This window comes from Canis lupus, chromosome 17, assembly GCF_003254725.2.
Source record: "Canis lupus dingo isolate Sandy chromosome 17, ASM325472v2, whole genome shotgun sequence".
Taxonomy (NCBI): domain Eukaryota; kingdom Metazoa; phylum Chordata; class Mammalia; order Carnivora; family Canidae; genus Canis; species Canis lupus.
The window spans coordinates 58,221,444-58,247,999 of NC_064259.1; the positions used below are offsets into that span (position 1 = coordinate 58,221,444).

Here is a 26,556-nt window from a genome sequence, read left to right on the forward strand (position 1 = left end):
CCAGCTTAAAGATCAACAAAAGTAGTCCCAGAAAACAAAATCTGTGGTCATAAAAACCAAGCAGTACATTCTTAGAATTACATGTCATGGTGAGCCTTCACTGTGGGAAAGTTTTTACATCAAATGAGAAATGGGCTGAGGACTGAGAACCAGGCAACCTGAATTCTACCCTATTGTTCTATTGTTCATTGAGCACTTAATATATTATAGCCATTTTATTTTTTTTTTGAATCTTCTATTTATTTATTTGAGAGAGAAAGGGAGAATGAGAGAAAACACAAACAGGGAGAAGGAAAGGGAGAAGCAGGCTCCCCACCCAGCAGGCAGCCCAACTCCGGGCTCGATCTCAAAATGCTGAGATCATGACCTGAGCCAAAGGCAGCCACTTAACCAACTGAGCCACCCAGGTGCCCCTATAGCCATTTTCTTTCTTTCTTTCTTTCTTTCTTTCTTTCTTTCTTTCTTTCTTTCTTTCTTTTTTTTTAGATTTTATTTATTTATTCATGAGAGACACAGAGCTTATGTCTGTGTCTGTTATGACTCCATGCAGGGACCCCGATGTGGGACTTGATCCCGAGTCTCCAGGATCATGCCCTGGGCCGAAGGAAGCACTAAACCACTGAGCCACCCAGGGATCCCTTCTATAGCCATTTTAAATACAGGTTTCCTCACTATCCAAAAAAGTAGAGTGTTCTATGAAGCCATTTGTAAGCTGAAATGGCATAAAACGAAGAAGCAATGACCATTTCATAAAAGTGAAATTTCCACCAGTGAAAGCAGGTACTGTAACATAGGTCTTTTGTAAAACCGAGGTGGGATAAAGCAAATGTTGGTTAGTGGGGAAAACTTCGTTTTATTTTACATTATTTTATTTAATCTTTATAAAATCTTACAAGAAAGGCATTTATTAATCTCTTTGGCAAATAAGAAACTGAGGCTCAGAGATATTAAATAATTTGCTCCAGGTCACACAGCTGAAATTCTAACCCAAATGTGACTCCAGATGCCCAGGCTCTTCCTTCTGCCCAATTCCTGAATTAGATAAACTCTAAGATCCCTCTGTGCTATTTTAATACCTCTGATTCTGAGACCTCCTGAGTGCCTTTCTTTATGAAGGTGACTGATTTTTTCTTGCCCAGGGTTTGCTAACATCCAGAAACAACTGAATCACAAAGTGGCATCAAGCTATCATTCTCCAAGAACCCGCAGCTTCTGACTATAGAAAGGGAGTCAGCGGGGAGATTTGAAGCTTCCTGGAAAAATGGGCATCTCTCACCTTTGGAGCCCCCAGGAGGCCAGGCTGCACTGTGGTAACCCTGCCGGCCGAGAGACCAGAACCCTCCACCACACTCACCCCCCCAACAGCCAGCAGAGACGATGAGGAGCAGGTGAGCAAGTAAATGTTGCTGCCAGGAAACAAGGTGGTAGAGATACTTAAATGGAAGAAACAGGGAGGCCTAGGGAGAAACGGAGGCTCAGAAAACACAGCTGAGGATGGAAGTCAGAGGGGCCTGGGTGTGAGTGAGCAGAACAGGATGTTCTCCCAACCAAACTGACCTGACTCACTGCGTCATCCCTCGTGCGTCACTTTTCTTTTCTAGACTTTGTTTTTACTGTTAGTCAAAGAAATGGACAGGCGATCTAATGGGCCTCTTCCAGTCCTAATGGCCTAAGCCTTTTGGCAAGGATTAGAGCGCGGATAGGAGTCAGGCAGCTAGGAGACAAGAACAACAACCACTTTCAAGAGCCCAGCAAGAACATCCATGGGGTTCTAGGCCTGTGGCAAAGCAGGACAACACAATTGTGTCACTGCTGTGGCTCGATGAACTTTATGTACCTGGGTGAAGGGATGGCCAGAGGGTACCAGTTTGGAAGCCAGGGAACACACCTCCAGTTCTTCTCTGTTACGCACACCGTGATCAGGAGACTGCTCTTTGGCAGCTGCTGAGTAAGGAAAATATGTGGAGGGACGCCAGGGAAGCAGGCTCCAAACAGCCCTGCTGCCTTGGGGAACCTGCTGGAAGGTGGAAAGTTCAGAGCTGTCCCTAGGGAGCAATGAATCAGGTTCTCGAGCTGAGCCGGAACTCTGGAGGCCTTGGGCGGAAAAGATGAAGGCCCACTGGTATGAAAGTCAGGCTGGGGTGCCTATAAATACCAGCTGGTGTCCCCAGTGGTGAGCCATGCCACCTGGCAAACGAGGATACTACACCTCCACATACTGGTTTTGTCTCCTCTCCAGTTTTGCTAGATTTCACCTGGGTCTCCTGACTCCCTGTCCAGTGCTCTTCACTCTGTCCTTCCTTGTCTCTGGCCAGTCAGACCCAGTGTGCCAGAGCCCTGTGAGATGCTGAGGAGGAAACACCAGGAATCCCTCCACATGATGGCATACTGGGAGGGGGGATCAAGTTAAAAGTGAACAAGAGCACAGTAAAGATGTGAAATCTTTGTGTTGAGCTTCCCTTTTTCATGGTTTTTCATGGTATATTTGAGCCTAAGGAATCATAACCTTGTACGATGTTACTGCTGAACAGAACTGGAGGGATCTTTCCACTTCAAACCCCTCATTTTCTTTTTCTTTCTTTCTTTCTTTCTTTCTTTCTTTCTTTCTTTCTTTCTTTCTTTCTTTCCTTTTTCTTTTTCTTCTTTTTCTTTCTTTTAAAGTAGACTGTACGCTGGAGTAAACTCACAACCCTGATATCAAGACCTGAGCCGAGATCAAGAGCGGCATGCTCAACCAACTGAGCCACCGGGGTCACCTGCAAACCCCTCATTTTCTAGATGAGGAAACTGAGGCCCAGAAAGGGGAAGTGTCTGGCCCAAGGACACACAGCCACTCACGGCACCATAACCCAGGTATCTCAACCCCCAATCTGGGTTCTTTCGCCACTGGCTCACAAGAAAGGTCAGGTTGCTAACAGAAACTTTTGTGCCCTGCAGCCATCTACCTCACCCTGTACCCAGGAGGAAAGGCGACCATCAGTGGGCATCTCTCTCCACTTCCACTCTGGGTCTTCACTAGCCTCCTTCCCCCGACAGCAAGAGTGCGTGGCGGCCAGATTGCTCAGAGTACACAGCGGGGACATGATACTCTGCAGGAAACTAAGCAGGGAATATTTTTAAACCACCCAACATGCCTTAGGGGGGAAAAATCAAAACACTCCCGTAGATGCTGCAGAAAGCATTTCAAAAAAGATTCCAAGCCTAGAGGAAGCACAGTAAAACACTGATGGTTTTTGTTTTTAAAGGGCCAATTCCATCTTAACCAAACTTCTTGGAAATGGACCGCTGAGCTGCTTGGAAGATGCCCCTGGAGGGCAGCAACTCGCCAGAGGTAGACCCACTCCAAGGGCCCTCCACTCATATTTCTACAGCTCCTTATAAATCAAGTGAGTAATTTCTCTGCTGCTTCACAACCATCCTCCTCAATATATCCCAACCTCACTCTCCCAGTGACTAGTAGGGATAGAGAGAATAAGCCCCCAGGTACAGAGAAGGAGCTTTGTTGTTCTCCAGCCTGCAATTCCAGGCTCTCTCTTCTGGCTCCTTCCCATCAACTGGTAGTTTCATCTCTTAAAAGCAAATCTATCCTTACCTTTTCCTTGGTCCTCCTCTCTGGAATTTCCACAGGCTTCCCAGCCGCCTCCTCCACTGCCCACTCTTCTCAGCTCTCAGCCTGTCAGTTACTCTCTCACCCCCTTTTGACTCTGTGTCTGTCGCCCTCCCTCCTCCCACTCTTCCTACTCTTTCACTCTCCACCCCCTTCCCCCAGGTCCCTCCCTCCCTGCTCTCCCACTTGCTCTTAGAATCTTTGCTCACTTCAAAAGTTTTCTTCCCTCTACTTCCCTGCAGTCTCTTCTCACTGCTCTTTCTGGAGGAGACAAGGAGACAGAGATGTCTTTCCCACCACTCCACCGCCCTCCCTCCACTGTCATTGTCACCACAGTCCTGGCACCCTCCTTCTCCCTGGCGGGTGGGGGGGCACGCCACATTACCTCCCTAGGCTCCACAGAGCCTCCCAGGTTCCTCTGGCCATCACTGTCTTGGGGCATCAGGGGAAAACTGGCATTACCCAAGAGATCTCTTTTCTCCATCCTTTTCCTGCTGTCAGAGAAAAAGAATGTTCCTTCATGGAACAGGTCTTTTTGGGACCTCCACCCTCCAGCTAGCATTGGAAACAGTCTCACAACTCACAACTGCCAGCACCCAGAATAGACACTGGGGGTAACCAGAGAGCTCCAAAGGACAGAGAGAGGGCATTCCCACTGACCAGGATCATAAGCCTCTCTCCCCTTTCTCAAAAGGAAAGAGAGCGCCTTCTATGTGCCCAACACTGTGCTAGAATACATATATATTCAATTTTTTAAAATTTATTTATTTATGATAGTCACAGAGAGAGAGAGAGAGAGGCAGAGACACAGGCAGAGGGAGAAGCAGGCTCCATGCACCGGGAGCCCGATGTGGGATTCGATCCCGGGTCTCCAGGATCGCGCCCTGGGCCAAAGGCAGGCTCCAAACCCCTGCGCCATCCAGGGATCCCTATATATTCAATTTTTATTTCACTTAATCATTCCAGTTTCCAATTCTACAAGGTAGACATTCCTACATTTGAGGATATTCAATCATGGTAATCCAGTTGGCAAATGGTAGGGTTGGGATCAGAAGTTTTAGTCAAAGCCAAAATTCACTTCTGTGCTCCTAGAAAAGCATACAGGTTTCTCAGCTGGAATCCAGTGGATGGAAGTAAGCTTATCTCTTATAAGATCATATATCACAGGTAAGCAAATTTAGAAACTGAGAGGCACCTTTCCCCTCAAGCTCGCCTCATTCTCAATTCCTTAAATTAAGCACTTAGATGGACCCAGTGGGAGTGTGACAAATATCTACAACAGAGGTTGCTGTAAGTGGACTGAACAGAGACAAACCAATGACCAGGAGCCCACATGTTATGACAGCAAGAAGAAATCTGCAGAGATCATCTGGAACAGCCATGGAAAGTGAGGCTCAGAGAGTCGAGGCCACTTGTCAGTGTCACGCACAGTAAAGTAGGTGGCAAAGGCAGAACCAGAACCCAGATCCGTTCCTTTGCTCCACATCATCACCATCACAAATAGCACTTTTCACACACATTCCAACATTTGGCAAAAGCTGTTTGTTTCTTTAGTGGGTGATATTTTTCATGGGTGAATAAGCTTAGGGTCGGCAAGAGGGGAAAGAATGTGGGGCCAAATCTCCTCTGTCCAGGGAGGCAGCAGCCCTATTGAAAACAAATTCTGGATTCTGGATCCCTTAGTCAAGTTTCTTTTTATTCCTTTGTAGCATCAGAGCAGAGTCTGGGGCTAACTTGTCTGGGTTTGAATCGGCAGATCTCTACCACTTACTAGCTCTGTAATACTGAGCAAGTTAACTTAACCTCTGTGCATCTCAGTTTTATAAACTGAAGATAATAACTACCTCCTAGGGTTGTCATAAGGACTAATGAATATGTGTAAAGCACTTAGGACAATGTCTGGTGCATGCTAAATGCCATGATGTGATGTCACTGCACAATCAACACAATACGATAGCAGTCTCTTCCTGCCTGTTCTTACCATGGCTGGGCCAATCTCCTAGGATAGAATTTATCATGTGAAACCATAGAGAGCTCTGATAATACCAGTTTCTTCTCCACAACAGAGATTATCCCTACACTATGGCCTTGTCCCTATATCCCAGTCACTCTATGATACCCAGGGGCTCCTGGAAACACATTATTATCTCCACCCAGAAGATTCGCTACTTAAAGAACGCATAACTCTCAGTTGAAAGATAATCTGGCGCAGCGGTTTAGCGCCTGCCTTTGGCCCAGGGCGCAATCCTGGAGACCCAGGATCGAATCCCACGTCGGGCTCCCGGTGCATGGAGCCTGCTTCTCCCTCTGCCTGTGTCTCTGCCTCTCTCTCTCTCTCTGTGTAACTATCATAAATAAATAAAAATTTTAAAAAATTTAAAAAAAAAGAAAGATAATCTGGGAGCAGGGAAGATTCAGTGAAGTATTAATTCCTATATCACTGCTGATAGAAGAAGAGGTGTTGCCTCTTCTGGCTTACATTGGTTTACAAAGAGGTCTTACCCATTAAAAAAAATAAGACCAAAGTCAGAGAGGACCTGGAGAGGAAGTCAAAGAATTGGTCAACAACACCTGTAAGGGAAAGGCTGTAGAAGAGGATGGCAAAATAGGCTTCATTCAACATTTACTATGTGATAGGGTTTATGTGAGGCACTCTTCACCTTCTTCTACTTGGAGATGAAAAAACAGAGGATGACCTTCTAAAGATCATATGAACCATCTGTCAGGGTCTCCTGGATAAGGATTTGCTGGCCACTGTGGAGCAGCCTATGCTAAGTATGAGAGAAGGGCCATTTTTTTGTCCACAAGAAGCTGGCATTCTAGTCAGCTATGTAGACAAAACAATTAATATAAATGGCAGTATTCAATATGTATTTGTGCTCAATGCATGATGATATAAAAAAGTTAGGTGAGGAAAAAATGTTTTGGAAAACAGGTTCATATGGTATGATTTCTTTGTTGTGTTTTAGTGAAGGAGAAAAGGCAAGGCACATTTATTAAAGGCCTTCTATGTACTGAGCATTTTCACCTCACAACACTACAAGGTAGATAGAGCATTACTATTTCTGTATTATAAAAAAGAAAATTCAGAGAAGTTTTGTAAATTGCACAAGATTACTCAGTTAATAAGTGGAAAAAAGGCACTTTCTCACCATGGCTATAGAGGAATTCTCATGAAACCCGCTCTGGTCAGAGCGGAGGGCACAGGGCCGTCCAGGTGGGAGCAACAGGCCTGCAGATGCCACAAGAAGAATGGGCTCCAACGGCAAGAGAAACCTGTATTTGACCATGACGATGAAGGTGGCTTAGCTCCATCTGAGATTTCCAGACAGAGGCAAAATCACCTTTGTACAAGTCTTTTAAAGGTGGCATTTTGAAACTACTTCTTTTTTGCTTCTCCTTAGAGGCGAGAGGGCAGATGAGGAGACTTTTCAATGTCCCCTCTACCCAATGAATCTCTGACTCCCCAAGTTTCTTTCCTAAGACACTGTAGTCCAGATGTTTAAAGATCCCCCTCCCTTAGAATCTACAACCATAACACATACAAATAAGTTCTGTCAGCATCTAATTATGAGAGTGATGAGTCCCCCATGCCTCACTGGAGGTCATAAAGAGGTAATTGGAGCCATGGTTAGTGGGCTGAGGTCACACTTCTCTGCCGGTAGAGATACAGACACCACAGGCACACGCCGTCCCCTTTAAGACATTTGCTTTCCAGATAGTGGCTAAAATGGGCAAGAACACCCTGTTCCAAGAAGCAAAAGAAACACAGACTTCCTTGCCCCTGGTGCTTTGGTCTATGAATCTACTCTCAATACATCTCAAATTTTAATCCCAAAGAAAAGCTCAAAGTCACATCCATACCTTTTGTTGGGCTTAAGGCAGATGGGATCTTTTGGGATCCCAAACTTAAGAACTCTTTTGTAGTGAGTGTGGGCAAGTGGCCTCTATGGACAGACGTGAGAAGAGGAGAGAAAAGTGGAGGAATCCAGTATCAGCCAAGCCTGACTCTCTCCCACTAAATTCAGGGCATGAAGGCAACAGCTGGATGCAGCCTCACTGGAGTTCTGGAGTCCCTGGACCAGGGATTTCATTTTATGACAAAAATAAGACCTTTGTCTAGGAGATCTTGGGATGGCCTTTGCCCTCTAGATCTGAAAGGAAGTCCTTGAAGGCAAGAAGACTGTGAATTTGATGTTATCTTGGTTATTATATCATTATATGCAACATCTAGAGTTGCAATGAATACCTTGAGCACACTTCTTTTTCCTCTAAAAAATTATGCATCCTTGGTCTATCCCCACCTACTCACCTCACAAGAACCGAGGAAGACTTGCTTCTCCTTTTTCCCCTTCTCTTTTTGAAAAGTGTTCTCAGTCACACCCAAGGTATGATACTAGGTGGTATATTGGCAACAATAATAAAATACAAGGTCAGGAAACTTTCTACCAAATATGCCATTAACTCAGGTGCCCTCAGACAAATCATGCCAAAATAGAGGCATTTTCTTGCATATAAAATAGAGATGCAAAATCCCATGCCTGTCTTGATAATTTAGACAATAATGTTCAAAACATTTGAACATTTTGAACAATAATGTTCAAAACCTAATTCAACAACAAAGTTTACACCTCCTTCTAAATTAATGTCCAGCTTCAACATTAGCTACTAGGGTCAAATTATTATAGAAGATAAGAGTCATTTAGAAGATTAAGATTATTCCATTTCTTCAAAGTTTCATGTCACATTCAGTCAGCTAAATATTCATGGTAGAATGGATAGGACTTGGGTCAAATAACCTTGTGGGTAAGAGTACTTGGGTTCAGATCTTGGCCCTACCATTCAGCAGCTATATGACCCTCTTTTGCCATGTGGAGAACTATTTGAAACCCTAGAGTTGGTAGGGAGATTATTGTAAGCTGAAGACATTTGAGATTCATCAGACACAGGAAGAAGCCTTGTTGGAACTTCCTTTATCTGACTAAAAGCAGCAACTTCTGGGAAATGAGGCTGCCATAAATCCCCTCTTTGGAGGGAGTTGCATGGCCATGAAGAAGACAGAAAGACCACTGCACCTGCGTAAACAAACATTGTCACAAACTTTCTTATCTCTCATTTGTTCTAAAACCTCATTTGTCTTTCCTAAAGAAACCGATTTGTTCTTCCCATAGAAGCCTTTTCTCCCTCCTCCCTTTTCACTACTAAGTTTAACCTTTAACCTTTTAGTGAGCTAGCTACTTTTGTTAGTTTCCCTATGCATATGAATAAACCTCTTTTCCCCCTGTTATCTATCTTCTGTCACTTTAATTCTCAAGCCTCCAATAACTGAACATAAAGGGTAGAGGAAATTTTTTTCTGCCTGGCAGCCTCATCTGGCTTATTTTTAAAATGAGAATAATATAGTAACTATGAAACTTAGAGGTTGGTTATGGAGGCTGAATGAGATATATATCATGTTTGGAATGTAGTGAGTACTAAATAAATATTCTCTCTCATATATATAATACAGATATATATACATACCCATATAGATATAGATACATATGGGCAGCCCGGGTGGCTCAGTGGTTTAGTGCAGCCTTCAGCCCAGGGCCTGATTCTGGAGACCCAGGATCCAGTCCCACGTCAGGTTCCCTGCAGGGAGCCTGCTTCTCCCTCCCTATGTCTCTGCCTCTCTCTCTCTCTCTCTGTCTCTCATGAATAAATAAATAAAATCTTAAAAAAAAAGATATAGATATATATATATACATACATATAGCATATAATGAATCCTGCATCTGTTCTGAAGATTAAAATTAAATAATAGAGGGGAAACTACTTTGAAAGAAATAATCATTTGATAAATGATTAACAATGGGAACATGGTGTTATCATTATTATAGCTATAACTATTATGCCCATCTTCATTGCCTCCTTTGAACAAGGCCACCAGATCTGGCCACATAGATTGTACACTACAGACATCCAAAGGTGTGATTCAAATGTAACCTTCCCTTTGTACCTGAGAGCACAGAACAACTGCTTTTCCAGGTGACACTACACTTCCCTCACAGCATCTCCCTCCAAAGTCTGAGGAATAGCACCTACCCTATAGAGTCATTCATTTGCTAATCATTAATTCAGTGAAGGTAAGCTGAAGACATGCTATGTGCAAGGACAGGGCATACAAAGGTAAAGGAGACGCAGGTCCCTGCCCTCACCTTGACACTTCCCATGGCTGAGGAGAGAGTCCTGAGCAGCAATAAGTAGAATGCAATGTAGTGAGTGTAAAAGAGGGCATGTGTACAAAATGGTACAAGTGTGTTACATAGCTCCCCTTATTTATGGTTTAGCTTTCTGTGGTTTCAGTTACTTGTGGTCAGCTGTGGTCCAGAAGCAGATGATACCCCTCTGACCTATCATCAGAAGGTCAATAGCAGCCCAACACTATGTCACAGTGCCAACATCATTCACCTCACTCCATCATACAGGCATTTTATCATCTCACATTACCACAAGAAGGGTAAGTACAGTACAATACTATTTTGAGAGAGAAACCACATTCACATATTTTTGTTTCAGTATATTGTTATAATTTCTCTATTTTATTATTAGTTAATCTCTTAGTTGCCTCATTTATAAATTAAACTTTATCACAGTTATGTATGTATAGGAAAAAACATAGTATACATAGGGTTTGGTTCGATCCACAGTTTCAGGCATCCACCACTGGGGGTCTTGGTACTACTATCCCTTGGTAGTAAGGGGGCACTACTATACCAGGTTTCCTTCTTAGTGATAGTAGTAGTGGGGTCGAGGCAGAGTGGTTAACAACAGCAAAAAAATGAGAAAGTCTACTTCTCTTCAAAAATAAAAATTCCCAGAAGCGCCATAATAAAAAAAAATTAACATGTCTCTGTAATGGGGCCCACACTGCTAGAGAAAGCCTGTGGGGAATCTTCTTTATTGACAAAAAGGGACCGGACACTCTGTTGAGTGTTCCCCAAATCTTTCTGGCAGGAGGAAGGTTCAAAAATAGCTCTCCTAACACTGGACCCAACCCAACCCCAACTTTGGAGTATGTGGAGGGGGGAGAGGAAAAGGGATGGAGATCTATCACTTAAACCCCATCTCCAGTGAATTTCAAATATAGACTCTTATCTAACATGAAGACTCAGTTCTCAGATGATGGACAAAAATCTGTCAACTTTAGACATAAGGCTTCTCTTTAGATCTACATGTCTCTCTCAAAGAGGCCATAACTCAGAGTCAGAAGACTGAAGATGGACCCTCAACCTTGTCCGTTACTTGTTGTGTAATCTTGGGCAAACCACTGAGCCTCAACATTCTCATCTATAAAATGGTTATAACATTGTCTTCACAAGTTTGTTCTTTGGACATTATACACCATTATTATTATTACATGCCAAGGAATGGAGGTAAGATCTCAAGAGAGAAGCAAAGGCCCAGAAGTCCCTTCCATTCCCATTTGGGGTTTGCATCCCCAGAGCTGCCTGCCCACCAGCCTCTAAGGAGCCTCTGTAACTTGTTACAGAAAGGTAATCTTATCCTGGAGCATTGTGCTACCAAGCTGGTGAGCTCAGCCCTTCCCTGGCTCCAGCATCTTAATTTGTAAAGAAGGAATTCTGAGGCTATCAGAAAGGAAGTCAAATTGTTTTCGGAAAACAATAGCCAAGTAACTACAAGTCATTAGCTTCCTCCCTGGGGCCTGAAATCAAGCATGTCTGGGTAGCTAAAAGGACTGGTAGCACTGTTTACTTAAAGACCTCTGGACAAGGCCCATAAATTAATTCCTGTGCATGACTTTCTGGAATGAGAGGAGGTGAGTCATGGAAATGGGAGAATGTCTGGGAGCAGAGAAGAGATTTCTGTTTCTTCAGAGCACAGCTAAATCCCTAATGCTAGCCTGTCTCTCCTGTTCCTCAGGGTGAGAGGAGAGTTTCATTTCGTTACAGATATGTGCCCTGTGGACATCTGCCTTTCAAGATGACCCTTAATAAGTTTCTTCCTAAAGCAGGAAACAAACAAACAAACAAACAAAAACCAACTCTGTTCCTTGCCTTCCCCCTGAAGGCCTCTGGGAAGCTAGATGCTTCTCAGGCAGGGTGTTCTAGAAATTTCTGTGGACAGGCATTCCCTCAGTGACAGGAGCAGACCAAAGTTATGATCCAGAATCATGACTTCTTAGAGGGTTGTCTCTGCCACACCGATCTCAAGGACTCACAAATAACAAAACACTGGAGCTTGACAAGAACTTAAAGGGCGACTACGTCAGATGAGGACACTCAGGCCCACAGTGGTGAGGCAGCTTGTCCAAGATCAGGAGCAGAAGCCAGATCTTTCAAAGAATTGAGGAAATCTGGGGACTTCCCTTAGGGCAGAACAGACCAATTAACTGATAACAGATCCTCTGACCTCTGCTGGGTCTCTTAGCTGAAAGTCCCTGGAGTTTAACCTATTAAGAACTAAAGAAAAACACCTCTTTGCGTCCTGATACAACTTGTCTCCAAGATCTAGTGATGACTCTAGATCCTGAAGGGTTTTGAGAGGATACGTAAAACTTTTGCTCTTAAGCTATTTTTAAACACCTCTGGCCAAATCATGAACTTGCTGATTTGGACTTTAGCCAAAGGATCTTCTATTACATGCATGGATCCCTAGAAGATTTATGGTGAGGTTCATGGGGCCTAGGAACCCCTGCATTCATACACAAAATTTTAGGGAAGAGGGACCACAGTCTTGATCTATTCACAAAGCATTCTTCATCCAGATAAAGTTAAAGATCACTGCTCTAGGTTGAGAAGTTCAAGAAAGGTTATTTTTTTACCAACCTCCAAGGTAATTGAAATGGCTGATAAATCTAACAGAGGTCAACATGACCTATCCTTTCCCTGACCTAGAAGCCTCTTATCAAACAGGTTGAAATCTGTTGCGCAGATATGAGGTGAGCTTCTCAGTCCAGTCTTCACCTGTTGGATACGAAAAGGCCCTCTGAGATCAGGTCGTCCATCCCTTCCTTTTATAACTTGTAAAGCCACACAACTACCAAAGGCCAGCACCTAACTTTAATCATGCCAAGGTCAGCACTCTTTAAGCTGCCTCATAACATTTCCTAGTATATATTAATACTTGGGGTGGGGGTGAGGAGATCACACAATAGCTTATTATTCTACAATTATGGAAATTAGGAATTATGGAGACTGAGATATACCACAATATGCCATCTACAAGGTGGAGACTAGGAAAACCAGTGATATAATTCAGTCTGAGTCTGGAGGTCTGAGAACTAGGGAAGCTGTGATGTAAGTTCCAGAATCCAATAGCCCAAAAATCAGGAGCTCCAATATCCAAATATCCAGGAGATGGATGTCCTAGCTCAAGGAGACAGAATTTGCCCTTCCTCTACTTTTTTGTTCTTTTGGGCCCTCAACAGATTAGATGATGCCTGCCCAAATTGGTAAGGGAAGAGGATCTCTTCACTTGAGTCTACTGAATCAAATGCTAATCTCTTCTGAAAACACCCTCACAAACACACCCAGATATCATGTTTCACCAGTTATCTGGGCGACCTTAGCCCAGTCAAGTTGACACATAAAATTAACCACCATAATAAGAAAAAGAGTGCTAGGGAAGACATAAATCACTAGCATAACTAGTGATCCCTGGGTGTCTCCAGCCAACTTGATCAATGAGAAGTAAAAATTTGTTAGTGGTGCCAATCTCCAAGAACCCTTCAGTCTTGAAAACCCTTTGACTAGGTGCTGGGCTAACAAATGCAGCATAAACCAAGGGATTTGTCCCTAAATTTGCAATCTTTCACAAACTAATAGGGATTTTTCAAATACTTAGTGAATAAAGAGGAAAAGGCCAAGTAGGTCTCCAAACTGAAAACAGCTGTGTCCTAAAAGCCCCAATGTAAATTGGTGATGTGCTATTTGGAGTACATTTTCCTGTAGAAATAATGTTGTAAAGTGTAGGTAGCTTCCCAGGCTAGACCCTAAAAGCTTATTTAAGGCATAATGTTGCTTAACTACAGCGCTGAGAGTACTGGAGACTCTAACAACCTAGTTAAGATGGTCTCAGGATGGGAAATAATGATGCCAAGTACTGACTAGGGACTCCAGGAATACATCCCCCTCTCTAGAGTTTCCAAAGAGTCTCTATCCCACACTACACTGAGGCTGGCATCTTCCTGCCTCCTTCTCTTCACAGAGAAGGGAAATAACATATACTTATCTCCTAATTTTGTTAATGAAAGAACTGACCCCTTCCACAATATCTCTTTCATAAAGGAATCTCTGGCCCCAGTCACAAATAGAAAGCTTTATTTTTTCTAACCCTTCTAGTGTTTTCCAAGTATCAAAAGTAAAAGCATATTATGCTTTTTGGTAGTACAGAAAAAGTGTAAACAGGACTTAAAATCCCCTATAATCACTGTTAACATATTGATACCTATTTTTATTCACCACATTTGTATCATTAAAATTTTTTTACAAAACTGAAATTGTATTATGAACATTGTCTTGTAATCTGATTTCCTTTCACTTAACAATATGTCAGGGACATTTTCTATGTTGATAGATATACATCTTCTTCACCTTTTTAATGATTATCAGGAGTATAGTGAAGGAAATGGCACCCAAAGGCAAAACAATCTGTTAATCTGTTTGTGTCTCTCTGTCTAGAAGAATGTTACCACTACACTAGAATTTGCAAAGACTGACACCTGTGTGGTACCTCCTAGACTGGTATGTCTCCTATTTCCCTTGTTGAGTCCTTGGGTTACACAGTTTCCTACTCTTTGGATTTACCAACATTCATTTCACTCCCTGTTATTGGGCATTTCAATTTTTTGATACTATAAATATCACTTGTTGAAGGTAAGTAGTACCCTTTTGAATTTCTAAAACAAAGTAATTTGTGCTACTAACATATTCCCTCTCTGCCCCGAGTGAGTTACTCCATGTGATTCTGAGCCCTCATTTCAAAGCCTTGCAAACAGCTCGTGGGAAAAAGCAGAATTTCTGAACAATTCAAAACAAAACAAAAAATACTAGGCTCCCTATCAACCAACCCCTTCCCCACCACATGTAAAACACAAAAGGAAGTGGCTGGGTGAGTGGTGAATAAGTAGAGATAAGAGTGACCTTGACAGAGCCTGAGAAAACTCTGCAAAAATCTTGAGAAGGGATTTCTATGGGGAAACATGGGTAGAATTTTAAATCCTGAGCAGCTAAACAAAACTTTGTCAAAACTCTTGCCTCCTCCGTGGGGCCTGCTGCTCCCAAAACAACTATCTCCTGTGCCTCTTGCCTCCAGCCCTGCCCAGGGTTCAGTGCTCTCCAGTGTATCCCTGGAATTGAACAGCAGCTCTGCCCATGGAGGCGAGGACATGTGCAAGACACAAAGGCTGATGGAACAGTGAGAGCCCAGGGAGAAAAGTGCTGATCAGGGACTTAGGAGACCTGAGCTCAGGTCCTAACTGACACTTAGAGTCAAGTGAACTTGAGAAGTCACTCATGCTCTTTGGCCCTCAGTTTCCATATTGGTAAAAAGAAGAGATTGAGTTAGATTACAGTGACTGTTCCTTCCAGTTCAGTGTCTATGATTCTAGACAATTGGTTCTCTCTATACCAAGCCAAAGCTTGGAAGAAGCTAAAGTTTGACTTGAATGCTCAACTTTATATGTGCTCTTGTAGTTGTTCTCTGGGTAGCACAAAATATGTCCTTAGACCTTTTTTATTCCAGCTGGTGGCACTGTATTGAAAACTCAAGGTCATACCAGGTAAGGAGAACAGAAGTAAGCAAACACTTGGAGGCGTGTTTCAATCAGGATGGTTTCAGCTGACAATAAGGGAAAGCCCAGGTGCTTCCAATCACACTGCCACTATACTGTGGGAAAGTAGAGGGTATGTTAATGGCAATGGATGGCCTACTCCTTACTTATCCATGTATTTATTCATTTAAAAACCCCACTGAGTTTAGTACTGTGTTGGGAACCAGATGTACAAGTGACTCAAACATGACATCTACATTAAAAGTCACCAAAACCTAAGGTGTCATAAAGTGTCTGGGGTGCCCAGACCCCTCTGAGAGCCAAATGAGTGGTGTTGCCAGCCAAGAATTCCATGGGTGTGGAGAACTAGTTGGAAGAAAAATGGTGTCTTGGTTTAGCTCGCCATGTCTAGGAGGATATCCCTATATCTAGATTGCGGAGGCTGGGCAATACATGCTGGAAGTTGATGGCAGAGGCTATAAAAAGGATCAAGGTGGAGCTCTGACCTTGAAGGAAATTGAAATTAGGAACCTTGCCCGTTGGCATCTATTCACCCTATACACAAGGGTGCAGAGAGAGAAAGTCACATTCTAGTTCTGGCTTATTAACCATGGATGTGCAAGTGGCCTTATCATGATGGTTGAAGCATATACCTGACCTGAATAGGAGGGAACCTTGACGGGCATGACTGTCAAACAAATGATAATAACAGAAGCAACAATACTAACACAGTGCCAGACAGTGATCTAAGTCCTTAATACATGGTGGCTCATTGAATCTTCATAATAACTCAGTATAAGTACTAGTGCCCCCATTCTACATAGGAGGGAAGCAAGAATAGAGACTTTGTCCAGGGTCACACACTGGTTAGTGGTACAGCTAGGATTTGAATCCAGGCAGCTGATTTCAATGTCCGTGCACTCAACCACAAAATCAACTACACGACAATGTGAGAAATGCCACAGTAGAGCTAAAGTCAGAAGGCTGTAGGAACCGAGAATGGGGCAAGTCACAAAAGTGCCAGGGGAGCTCCACAGAAGGAAAGACATTGTGGTATGTCTTGAAGAGTGAGTAGAAGCTCTCCAGATGGAGAAATGGGGAGAAGTACATCTCGGGCAGTATGAGACAGCATGAGCAAAGGCATGAGGTAAGAAAGAGAGATGGCATTTTTAAAGACCACTAAATAATTCTACATTGTTAGACCAAAAGGTATGTGGGAACTTGGCTTGTAAAGAAGTCAGAGTTTAGGGCCAGATTTTTAGGAGCTTTGCAAGCCACGTTAATTTGTTCTGGAGAGAGCCAAACAACGGGATGAGTCAGGATTGTTTTCCAATTTTCAGGGACTCACAGGATGATTTCTTAGTTGCCCTATCTTGGATCACACCCAATATAAGATCACTTCTGCTTTGGCTCCCTGCTCCCTGCTTTTAGCTTCCCCACCCCCAGCAATTAGAGGCAGAGCTCAGGGCCAAGAATTTCAGTCTTACTCCCAGTCCAGGGCTGGGTGAACACATAGTTGCTTGAAGGCAGAGCTGGGCAGAACACCACAGTAGTCTTTTCCCATGGAATCCTGGGCTCCTCTCTCACCCTAAGACTGCCCAAATCCAAGAAAATCCAAATGGAATGGCAGCAAATAACTTATTTTCTTTAGAATCTCCATAAAGAGCCCTAAGAATAAGCACCTTCATCAGAAGGCTCCCTTGGACTTTGTAAGTAAAGGGATAAATAGACATTATATCTTGATTCCTCCAACAACACATCTTCCAATTCACCAGTCAATTGTCATTCTCTCGAGGACACCCCTGCAGCCTTACTAAACATCATGCATCTTTCAAGTTACTATGTTTCTACATCCAAAAGTTTCCCCTACTTATAAGTAGAATAGGCTAGACCTACTTATAGGCCTCAGGCCACCCGGTTCTTGGTGTCTCTGTGACCATTAAGAAAGAAGCTACTGGAGGTCCTGTGGCCTCCAGGGCAGAGTAACACACTCACAGCAACAATCCAACAGCAGCCCCAAAGCCCCAAGGTATGTCAGAAAGAACTCTGAGCTCAACTCAAATGCAAGCTCTGTCACTTGTGGCTGTGTGAATGGGCAAGATCCCCTTAACCTCTTCAAAGCTAAAGTCCTCATTGTAAAACAAGTATTCCTTTTATAAAAAGACTGTTCTGCCCGGGACAAATCCATCCCAATATTGTAATGAACTAATGTGTTCCAAACCACAAAGTGCCATGCAACCTATATTATTATCAGACTCTTGCTCTCCCATACCATGGGAGAGCTCTTCCAATGAGTGGAAACTATTAGGGCTTGCCAGTAGCATGTCAACAACCAGGAACAGCTTAGCATGGAGCTGTGCCCATAATTGTAGGACAGAACAGGCAAAGTGCAGGAAATATGTCAGGTCAGCTTCTGTATAAACCAGGGTGGGGACTGGTAGGGGAGGCGGGAAGTTTTTCCCACTGCTGTTGTTCCTGTATGCCTTCATGCCCATTCTCCTCCTGATCGCATCTCTATCCCCAGGCCCAGGTAGTGAAGTGGTGCTCAAAGACTCTAGAGTCCAGAAGCTGTTGGCACAGACCATCCCCAGGGGTGGGGGGAAGCCCTATAAGAGGTTTATTTGTGTTTTACTTTTGATAAAGTAATAAGGTAGACAAGTCAAAGACAGATTTGGATCTTTCTAGTTTGATCAGTTGAGATCACAAAGAGGGGCTTGGCCTGATGGGAAGAAGTCCACAGGTAGGACAGAAGGAAGTCAGGCATACTGAACCCAGAGGAAAGAGGGACATGAACAGAGCATGCTGGTATTTGAAAGACTGGCCTAAGAGGAAGATCTGCCTTATTCGGGGCAGCTCAAAAGAGTGGAGCTAGGATCTATGGTAGGAACGAGGAGAAAGAGGATGGTTAACATGAATTTAATCTTATTGGAAATCGAAGTGCTTCACAAGTATCACGACATCAAGTCTTCACAACGATACCATGAAATGGTTACTATTATTACCTTCTATTTTACAGGTGAAGAATCCAAGGCATAGAGGCTAGACAACTTGCCCAAACCACATAGTAAGTAAATGACTGAGCCAGCCTCCAAAACCAAATGTTCTAGCTTCAGAGTCCTATAAAAGCTTTCTGCCTAGTATAAGAAAGGTACTTTCAGAGGTTGTCAATTTAAAAAAGAGGGAGCTGTTTTATGGGAGTATTTAGGCTAAGGCTAAGGAGCCATTTTCATGGGATGCTTTTTTGGCAGAAAGTGTGAGAAACCAAAGCTTCCACTTTAGGCTTGGGGAGGAGGGAGAGAGAGGCTGGGGGTGGGGGAAGAAAATGGAAGGAACATGAGAGGAAAGATGGAGAGGAAGAGGAAAATGAGGAGGAGGGGGGGACATTTGTTGGAAGAATGTTGGGAGTGGAATGCAGAATAAAAAAAAAAAAAAACAACAACAAAAAACTTCTGAAGATTCAGATTTGAGAACCAGAAGGACTGCCTAGGATCCAGGGAACAGGAACGAATTAACCATTTCTTTGGGGCACAAATACCCAAATAAATTAGCTCTAATGGATTTCTGTCTTTTTGCCATTCTGTGAAGGATTCAAATTCCAGGAAAGAACATTCCTTCAGCCTAGCCTTGGAAAGATTGTTTAAAAAAAAAAAAACACTAATATTCGTGGTGTGTTTATTTTCTACCAGGCACTGTTATAAGCACTATATTTACACACATTTTCTTATCACAATAAACCTATGAAGAGGATACTATTTAGTTAAGAAACCGAACCACGGAGAGTTTGAGTTAGCAGTCCAAATGAGCACAGTCTAGTGGCAGAGCTGGGATCTAAGCCGAGGCCATGTGGTGCCACCATGTCATGCTCCCCCTAACATCAACAGGGAAAGAGCATGTCCCTCAAAGCAGAATTTTTTATGCTGATGAAGGAGGGGTATGGATGTGAAGAGATAAAACCCACAGATGTTCTCTTATTGCTTCGTCCTGTTAGAGGAAAAAGGGAGGACTCCTGAGGTGACTTCTAGCCAAGAATTCGACATTCAAGTCTCTGTGCTTACCCTCTGACCATTGCAAGGGGAAGATGAAAGCAAGCTAGGAGCAAAAAGAATTAAATAACAGATGTAGAACAATGAAGTTGTTAGATATCTATAACAAAAAGACCGAATGAAATGCAGATATAAGAGAATTAATAATTTCTGAACAGGAAACCCCCAAATGACAAAATTCTGAGGGAATAAAATCCAAGCCTATAAAAGCTAACTCGAAAGACAACAAAGGAAAGATTCCAAATACGGAAGAACTTTGAGAAACTGAGATCAACTGGAGAAAAGCAAAAGCCAATTTCTCACAAATACTAAAGACGTGATGTGAGGCTCTAAGTATTCTAAGAGGCTAGACTCCACTGAGGTTCAGGATGAGAATTTCGAGTCAGGCTGCTGGGGTTAAATCCTACCCCCAGCACCACCACTTGTGGTGCCTTGGGAAAGTTGCATGATCCCTCCGGGTTCCAGTGTTCTTACATGTAAAATTGTAATAATGCCTATGTCAAAGGGAGGTTGCAAGAAGAAAACAAAGTGTGAGAATGTGTTAAGCACAGTGCCTGGCACAGAGCAGGTGCTTACCAAATATTAGCTAGTGGGCCACTATTTGTTAGCTCCTACAGGCCCAACAGTCTTGGGACAGCACACAGGGACCCCTTGGATTGGAGCCAGTCCCTCTTGGATTGGAATCACAAGTAGCAAGCCTAGAACAGCAGAGATCTGGACCAGCATAGGAAGCCAAGGAAGTCAGTGCTGTGAACAGATGAAGACAGGCATGGAAGGGCCCTCAACAGATAGATGCTCAGGGTTAGGAGAGGAAATAAAATCCTCATCTAAGAGTCCAGATGCTGGAGGGCCAGAAATGAGGCTCTGGAACAACATTCCACCTGAACTGTAATTGTAAGAGCTCTTTGTATAACTCTCAGAAAACCCCTTTGAGATCTCCCAGGAGTCAAAGAACAGAGCCCTGGGCTGGCAATCAAGAGCCAATCTGTTGATGCCAGCTAGGTTCTGTGGCCACAGGTAAGTCATTTATACTTTCAGGGTCTCAGGTTCCTTGTCTGAAAAACCGGGGGTGGTGATATCCACCTCAAATCACTACAGTGCAGATTAAATTAGGTGATGCCTGTAAATCTCCTGGCACATGGTAGATGCCGAATAAATAATAGCTTTCCTCCCTTCCACCCACTGTTATAAAACAAACAGTTATACATTAAACAGGGAGTCTGGTGGGGGCAGAAGAATAAGGTAAGTGGCTGCTTTTTAAACTTAATTTCCAGAACATTCCTGTGTTCCAGCAAATCCATCTCTTTGCCAGTCTCACAGTCTGGAATGACCTCCCCATTTCATCCTATCCCACCTTGTCTAGCAAAAATATTTTATCCTTCAAGGCCAAGTACAAATATCACTACCTCAAGGAACTGTTTCTGGAAATTCCCTCAGCATGTGACTTATTCTCCAGTTTTGCACGTATATCCCTCTGCTGTATGCTGTAATCAGCTCTTGAAAACAGAGACTGTCTTATACACTTTGTTATTATTCACAGTCTAGGCTACATCATGCATTTTTTTAGCACCTTACTTTCATGGGTTCTAGGGAGCATCCTGTCTGGAGTAATACCTAGTACCTCCACGTTGACCTTACCAATACGAGGAGAGACTTATCTAGTTGGGATATTTGGGAACAAGTTTTGGGCATGCAAGGCCAACTTGATTGTTCAGTACAGTGGCTAGGGTCCCAAATACTGGTAGGGCCACACAAAAAAGTTTTGATTTCTTTTAAAATCAGAAGAAAAGGGGCAACTGGGTGGCTCAGTTGGTTAAGCATCTGCCTTCGGCTCAGGTCATGATCCTGGGGGTCCTGGGATGGAGCCCTGCATCAGGCTCCGTGCTCAGTGGGAAACCTGCTTCTCCCTCTCCCTGTACCTGCCCTTCTCCCTGCTTGTGCTCTCTCTGTCAAGTAAATAAATAAAATATTTTTAAAAATAAAATTGGAAAAGATCTTTTAGGTTGGGTCCAACAAAAAATTATTTTTTAAGATTTATTTATTTTATTCAGAGAGAGTGAGAGGGACAGAGAGAGAGAATCCCAAGCAGAGCATGGAGCCTGACAGAGGGCTCAATCCCATGAGATCATGACCTGAGTCAAAATCAAGAGCCATACACCCAACTTACTGAGCTACCCAGGCACCCCCAAGAAAACATGTTAAAATGTAATGCTAATAAAGAAATGTAATGCTAAATTCATCCTTATGGCAATGCAAATATAATTTTTAGTATTTGTTATGGAGGAGGGGAACCTCTGAAGGCAAAAGTGCCTATGACCCATAAAAGTCATGATGCAGCTCTGTGGGCATGGGTGACCCTTACTCTCTCTTCCTCATAGGGAGCTGTCTGCCATCAGTAAGCTAGCATTTAGCCTGCTCCTTCATGCTCACCACTGGACAGGGGTATAGCTATGTCCAGCATTGCTGGGTGACTGGGAAGAAAAGCCCACTGCTGTTACATACCATAGGCTAAGCCTTGACCCTTAGGCTCATCAGTAATAAATGTGATATATTGATGTCTTTCCACCTGGCTGCTGTGCCATTCTCGCCTATTTTTCCAGACTTGGATAGAAAAGGGGATGTCTTTTATTTGAACACCTGCAATCATTGTATCAATCCTTTAAGTGACCTTGTCAGGTAAATATGACCCTTAGTCAACAGATGAAGAGAATTTTCAGAATTGAGTCAAGGTCGGTTAACAAATGGGTTTGGAACCCTGTCTTTTGGACTCCAAGTTAAAGCTCCTTTCTGCCACTACATTAAGAAATTGAGTGTTGAATCAAAATGGCCAGAGGATATTTACCAGGCCCCACAGAGCTTGGTTGAGTCTTTCCCAGAATCGTTAACTTGACAATTAGAAGCTCTAGCTGAAACCTTTGACATTTGCCATTCCTTTAATAAACGCTTTATAAAGTTCTAAATCCATTTTCCTGCCATGAAGACACTTCATCTGTTGGAATATATTTTGACACTCTCTTCTGCTATCTTTATAGGAACAGACTGGGGGTAGGGGTTCTTTATTTACTAAAGTATTTAGGATATAAATATAATGTTTGATTTTCATGGAGACAGACATAAATATGAATAATAAGGTACTTCTTGAAATTAAACTTCCATTCCAGGAGGCCAACACTCAGGATTAGCCCTTTCTACTATGTCTGGTCTGTAATTAAATTTCCCCACTAAGAGATGGAAGGGAAAGAGGCTTTGGGGATGAAACTGACACATGGCTGTTCTTCTGCCATTATTCTTGGAAGACTCTGTTTCCTCTCAAATCAAAACCCAATAGATCAGGGGCCTCAGATATTTGCTAAAAGAAATGTTGTGGGAGAAAGGAATCTCCCACTTTCTTTGCCAGATGGAATTCCAAGATTGTTGGGCAAGATGAAGTAAAGGATTTGCCAGAGGAGAGTCCTTAATTTCCACCTTGGATTTGCATGCATTTCTGCCTCACCTTGTTGCTATCCACCAACCCCAACTAATTGTGAAGCTTGGCTCGCCCAAGTGCCTGCAGTTTCTTCACAGCAAAGATTCAGACAAGATTAAGGCAAGCCAGATTCTGTTTTCTAAGCTAGGCTTATGTTCACAAAACATTCTACAAGATGGTTTTGCAAATACAGGTGAAGCATCTGAGCAGCCTAAGTTAGCTCTCTTTGCTGTAAGTGCTATAGACTTTGCATTCTCCTCTCTCCCTCATGTTTCATACACACATACACATCACTCTTCTTCGTCCTTTCTTCCTGTTGGACTGTGAGCTCCATGAAGGCAGGGACCATGGCTGTCTTTTTTTTTTTTTTTTTTTAATTATTTATTTATTTATGATAGTCACACAGAGAGAGAGAGAGAGAGGCAGAGACACAGGCAGAGGGAGAAGCAGGCTCCATGCACCGGGAGCCCGACGTGGGATTCGATCCCGGGTCTCCAGGATCGCGCCCTGGGCCAAAGGCAGGCGCTAAACCGCTGCGCCACCCAGGGATCCCACCATGGCTGTCTTGTTCACAGCTTTGAGCGCAGTGTGTGGCTGTAGAGAACACAGGTTAAGAACATGGGCTCAAGGGGAAGATAGACCTGGATTTGAATCCAACTGAGCTACTTAATTCATTGTAGGACTTACAGAAAGTGACTCCCTATTAGTCAGTATTCTCATCTGTAAAATGTGGGTGATAATAGTTCCTAGAAGATTAAATTAGCTCACACATATAAAGCATCCAATTGTTTTGGCCCCTGGTACTTTATAAGTGCTTATTTAGTGTATTTTCACTACTAAATGAGTATTTTGAGTAGAATTTTTAAAAACGAGATTGAGCTCAGGCAAGAAGAATGCAGAGGACTGGCCTCATTAAGGGGGATTCTTCTCCAGCCCCCTGGGATATTGCCTGATTGGCTTCTGGGGTGGGAGTGTCCTCACCAAGGAGGCCAATGAGCAGATCCTAAACAGTCCCAGGAGGATTAGCTCCTGCCATGCTCACCTTCCCTCTCCTCCTGCCCCTACTCCCACAGCAGTGGGAACTGAGACCCTTTGTTCAGTGAGACTCCTTGTTCCCGAGAAGAACCTGATCCAGAGCAAGGGAGACAAGTTCCACTGTGGAGGAAGTGTGCCCAGGTCTCTCACCTGCCCCGGGTGAACATCTCAGTCTGCGAGGCTATCAGCTCAGAGCCTGCCCCTGCTTCCCGGGTTTGTCCAGCCCTCATGGCTCTCCTGATAGTCCCCTGTGGGAACGGCTGCCCTCAGAGGCCTGGGGCAGGAGTGCAGCTGAGAGGGGGGCTCTCTTTCAAATAAAGACTGGTGGTTGTGGGTGTAGGTGTGTGTGTCATGGGAGGGGCAGACTAAGATGGGGGACCTATATAAGGGTGCCCCATATTAACATATTGAAAACTCCAATACAAATGTGATAAATTGAAGTTTGGGGGGAAAGAAAAGAAAATGCAAAGAAATGTGTTAAAGCACTCGATTGTCCTCAAAAGGCTAAATTGTCTCCACTCCAATCATAAGACTACAATCAGTCCTATGAAATGTTCAAGAAGCTCTAGAACTTAATTACAAACAAAAGTCTCTAAAGCATTACATTTAAAAACATGCACTAGGGACGCCTGGGTGGCTCAGTGGTTAAGCGCCTGCCTTCAGCTCAGGGCGTGATCCTGGAGTCCCGGGATCGAGTCCCACATGGGGCTCCCTGCATGAAGCCTGCTTCTCCCTCAGCCTGTGCCTCTGCCTCTCTCTCTCTCTGTTTTTCATGAACAAGTAAATAAAATCTTTTTTAAAAAATGCGATAAACGTTTCTTACCTTAGGAGATTTGGGGTATTCTTTCTTTGTTCAGTTACTACATCAGATATTTTGTTAGTTTTTCCTTTTGATGATTTTATCTTTATACCAATATCTGAGTTAGTGTCTTTAGATACTCTCCTTCTCACCATAGAAAGGGCTTTTTTCTTCTGATTATATATATAATACATACTCAACATAAAAAAAAATTCACAATACATAAGCCATAAGGAAAAAAGTAAAAAATTCACCTGAAATGCCACTACCTTGAAATAATAACTATTAACATTCAATGATTATATATCTATGTAATCTATACATCAATATTTATATTTGTATAGATATGCAGACACATATGTGACTTTTCATAAAAGTTGTAGATTTTCAAAAATTATGAAGACCTGTATTTTCTTCAGTGCAGTGTTCTATATATTCCTGACACAAAGATCTAGGAAATAGGGTGGTGTCTGATATGTATCTCAGTTTTATCTACCTATGTATAACTAGATATATGTATCATAAAATATCTATAAGCAAGTAGAGATTTGTATGGCTAGCTATATACAACTGCCTAAATAGAGATCAGCTTATATGACATGTGCATTTTTTTTGGCATCCTAATATGAATTCCTACATTGTCAACCAATCATCCTGTATGTATAACAAAGAATATGATCCATTTTGTTCTTTTATAAGTTTCATATATAATTTGTGATTTGTTACTTTAAAGATTAACCTAGCACATGTCACAAGGCAGTGGTAACATGGCATATATACAAACCTGAGATCATGGGGATCCCTGGGTGGCTCAGTGGTTTAGCGCCTGCCTTTGGCCCAGTGTGCGATCCTGGAGTCCCCGGATGGGGTTCCGCGTCGGGCTCCCGGCGTGGAGCCGGCTTCTCCCTCTGCCTGTGGCTCTGCCTCTCTCTCTATGTTTATCATGAATGAATGAATGGATGAATGAATGAATGAATCTTTAAAAAAAAAACTCTGAGATCAGGAGATCTTATGATCAGGCTCTAAACCTAGGAGACTGTTTGAAATTCAAAATCCAAAGAGTGATCGCAGCTCAAAGTAGAGCAGAACACAGGGAAAAAATGTCAACTCTGAAAGGAAACTGTGAGATCACCTACTGCAAATCACTCACTTTAGGAATGATGAAACCAGAACCCACTAAAGTGGACAGCATATCTAGTGTGGCTGAACTTCTACTGCTTTCCTGAATCATCACCCCACCTCTTTCTATCAGATTTTTGTTTCCCATTACATGTGGCAAAGCTGGTTTTCTTTTTTCCCAAAGCACATTTGCCCAGGAAATACTTGCATCTGTTTAATTCAGACATTTTCAGAGATTGAGTCAGAGGTGGAAATAGAGGAAACACGGTCCCTGAGAAATCAGATTTCATTATATCTAGAAAGGGCAGACAAGGGTAGAGGAAATAATAGTATTATAACAATTCTAACAATAGCAAGGCTGTGCAGCACTTACTGTGTTTCAAACACTGTCCTCCTACTTTAAATATTAATTTAAGCAAATAATGTACATATATTCTCAGATCCATACAACCACTCAGTGAAGCAGCCACTCTTATCCCTCCTCTCAGGAGGAAACTGAGGCATACAGAAGTTAGGAGACTTTCCAGGATTATATAGCTAGGGAGTGGCGGAGCCAGGATTATGAACTCAACAATCCAGCTCTGAATTCCAGCCTCTTGAGGACCACCCTGCATGGCCCCGCCCAGGGGCAGGAGCACAGACGTGCTGCAGGCGTGTAGCTGAGATGGTGGAAACAGAATTAATGAAGCCCTTGCTTTTGTCACCCCACAT

General features: G+C 43.1%; 1 protein-coding gene across 2 annotated transcripts in view; it reads right to left on the reverse strand.

The window, feature by feature from the left end:
• The window catches only part of GJA5 (gap junction protein alpha 5), a 40,032-nt gene extending 13,703 nt beyond the window's left edge, over positions 1 to 26,329 (reverse strand). Inside the window, exons 1-2 of one of the 2 annotated variants that reach the window (XM_049096179.1) lie at positions 26,219 to 26,329; positions 25,511 to 25,658 (exon numbers count right to left, since the gene is read on the reverse strand). The gene's annotated coding sequence lies outside the window, so the exon portion shown is untranslated. Of the gene's footprint in view, positions 1 to 3,592; positions 3,747 to 25,510; positions 25,659 to 26,218 lie in introns of those variants that run through there. The other variant, XM_025453280.3, reaches the window with a different exon arrangement.
• Positions 26,330 to 26,556: the final 227 nt, after the last annotated feature.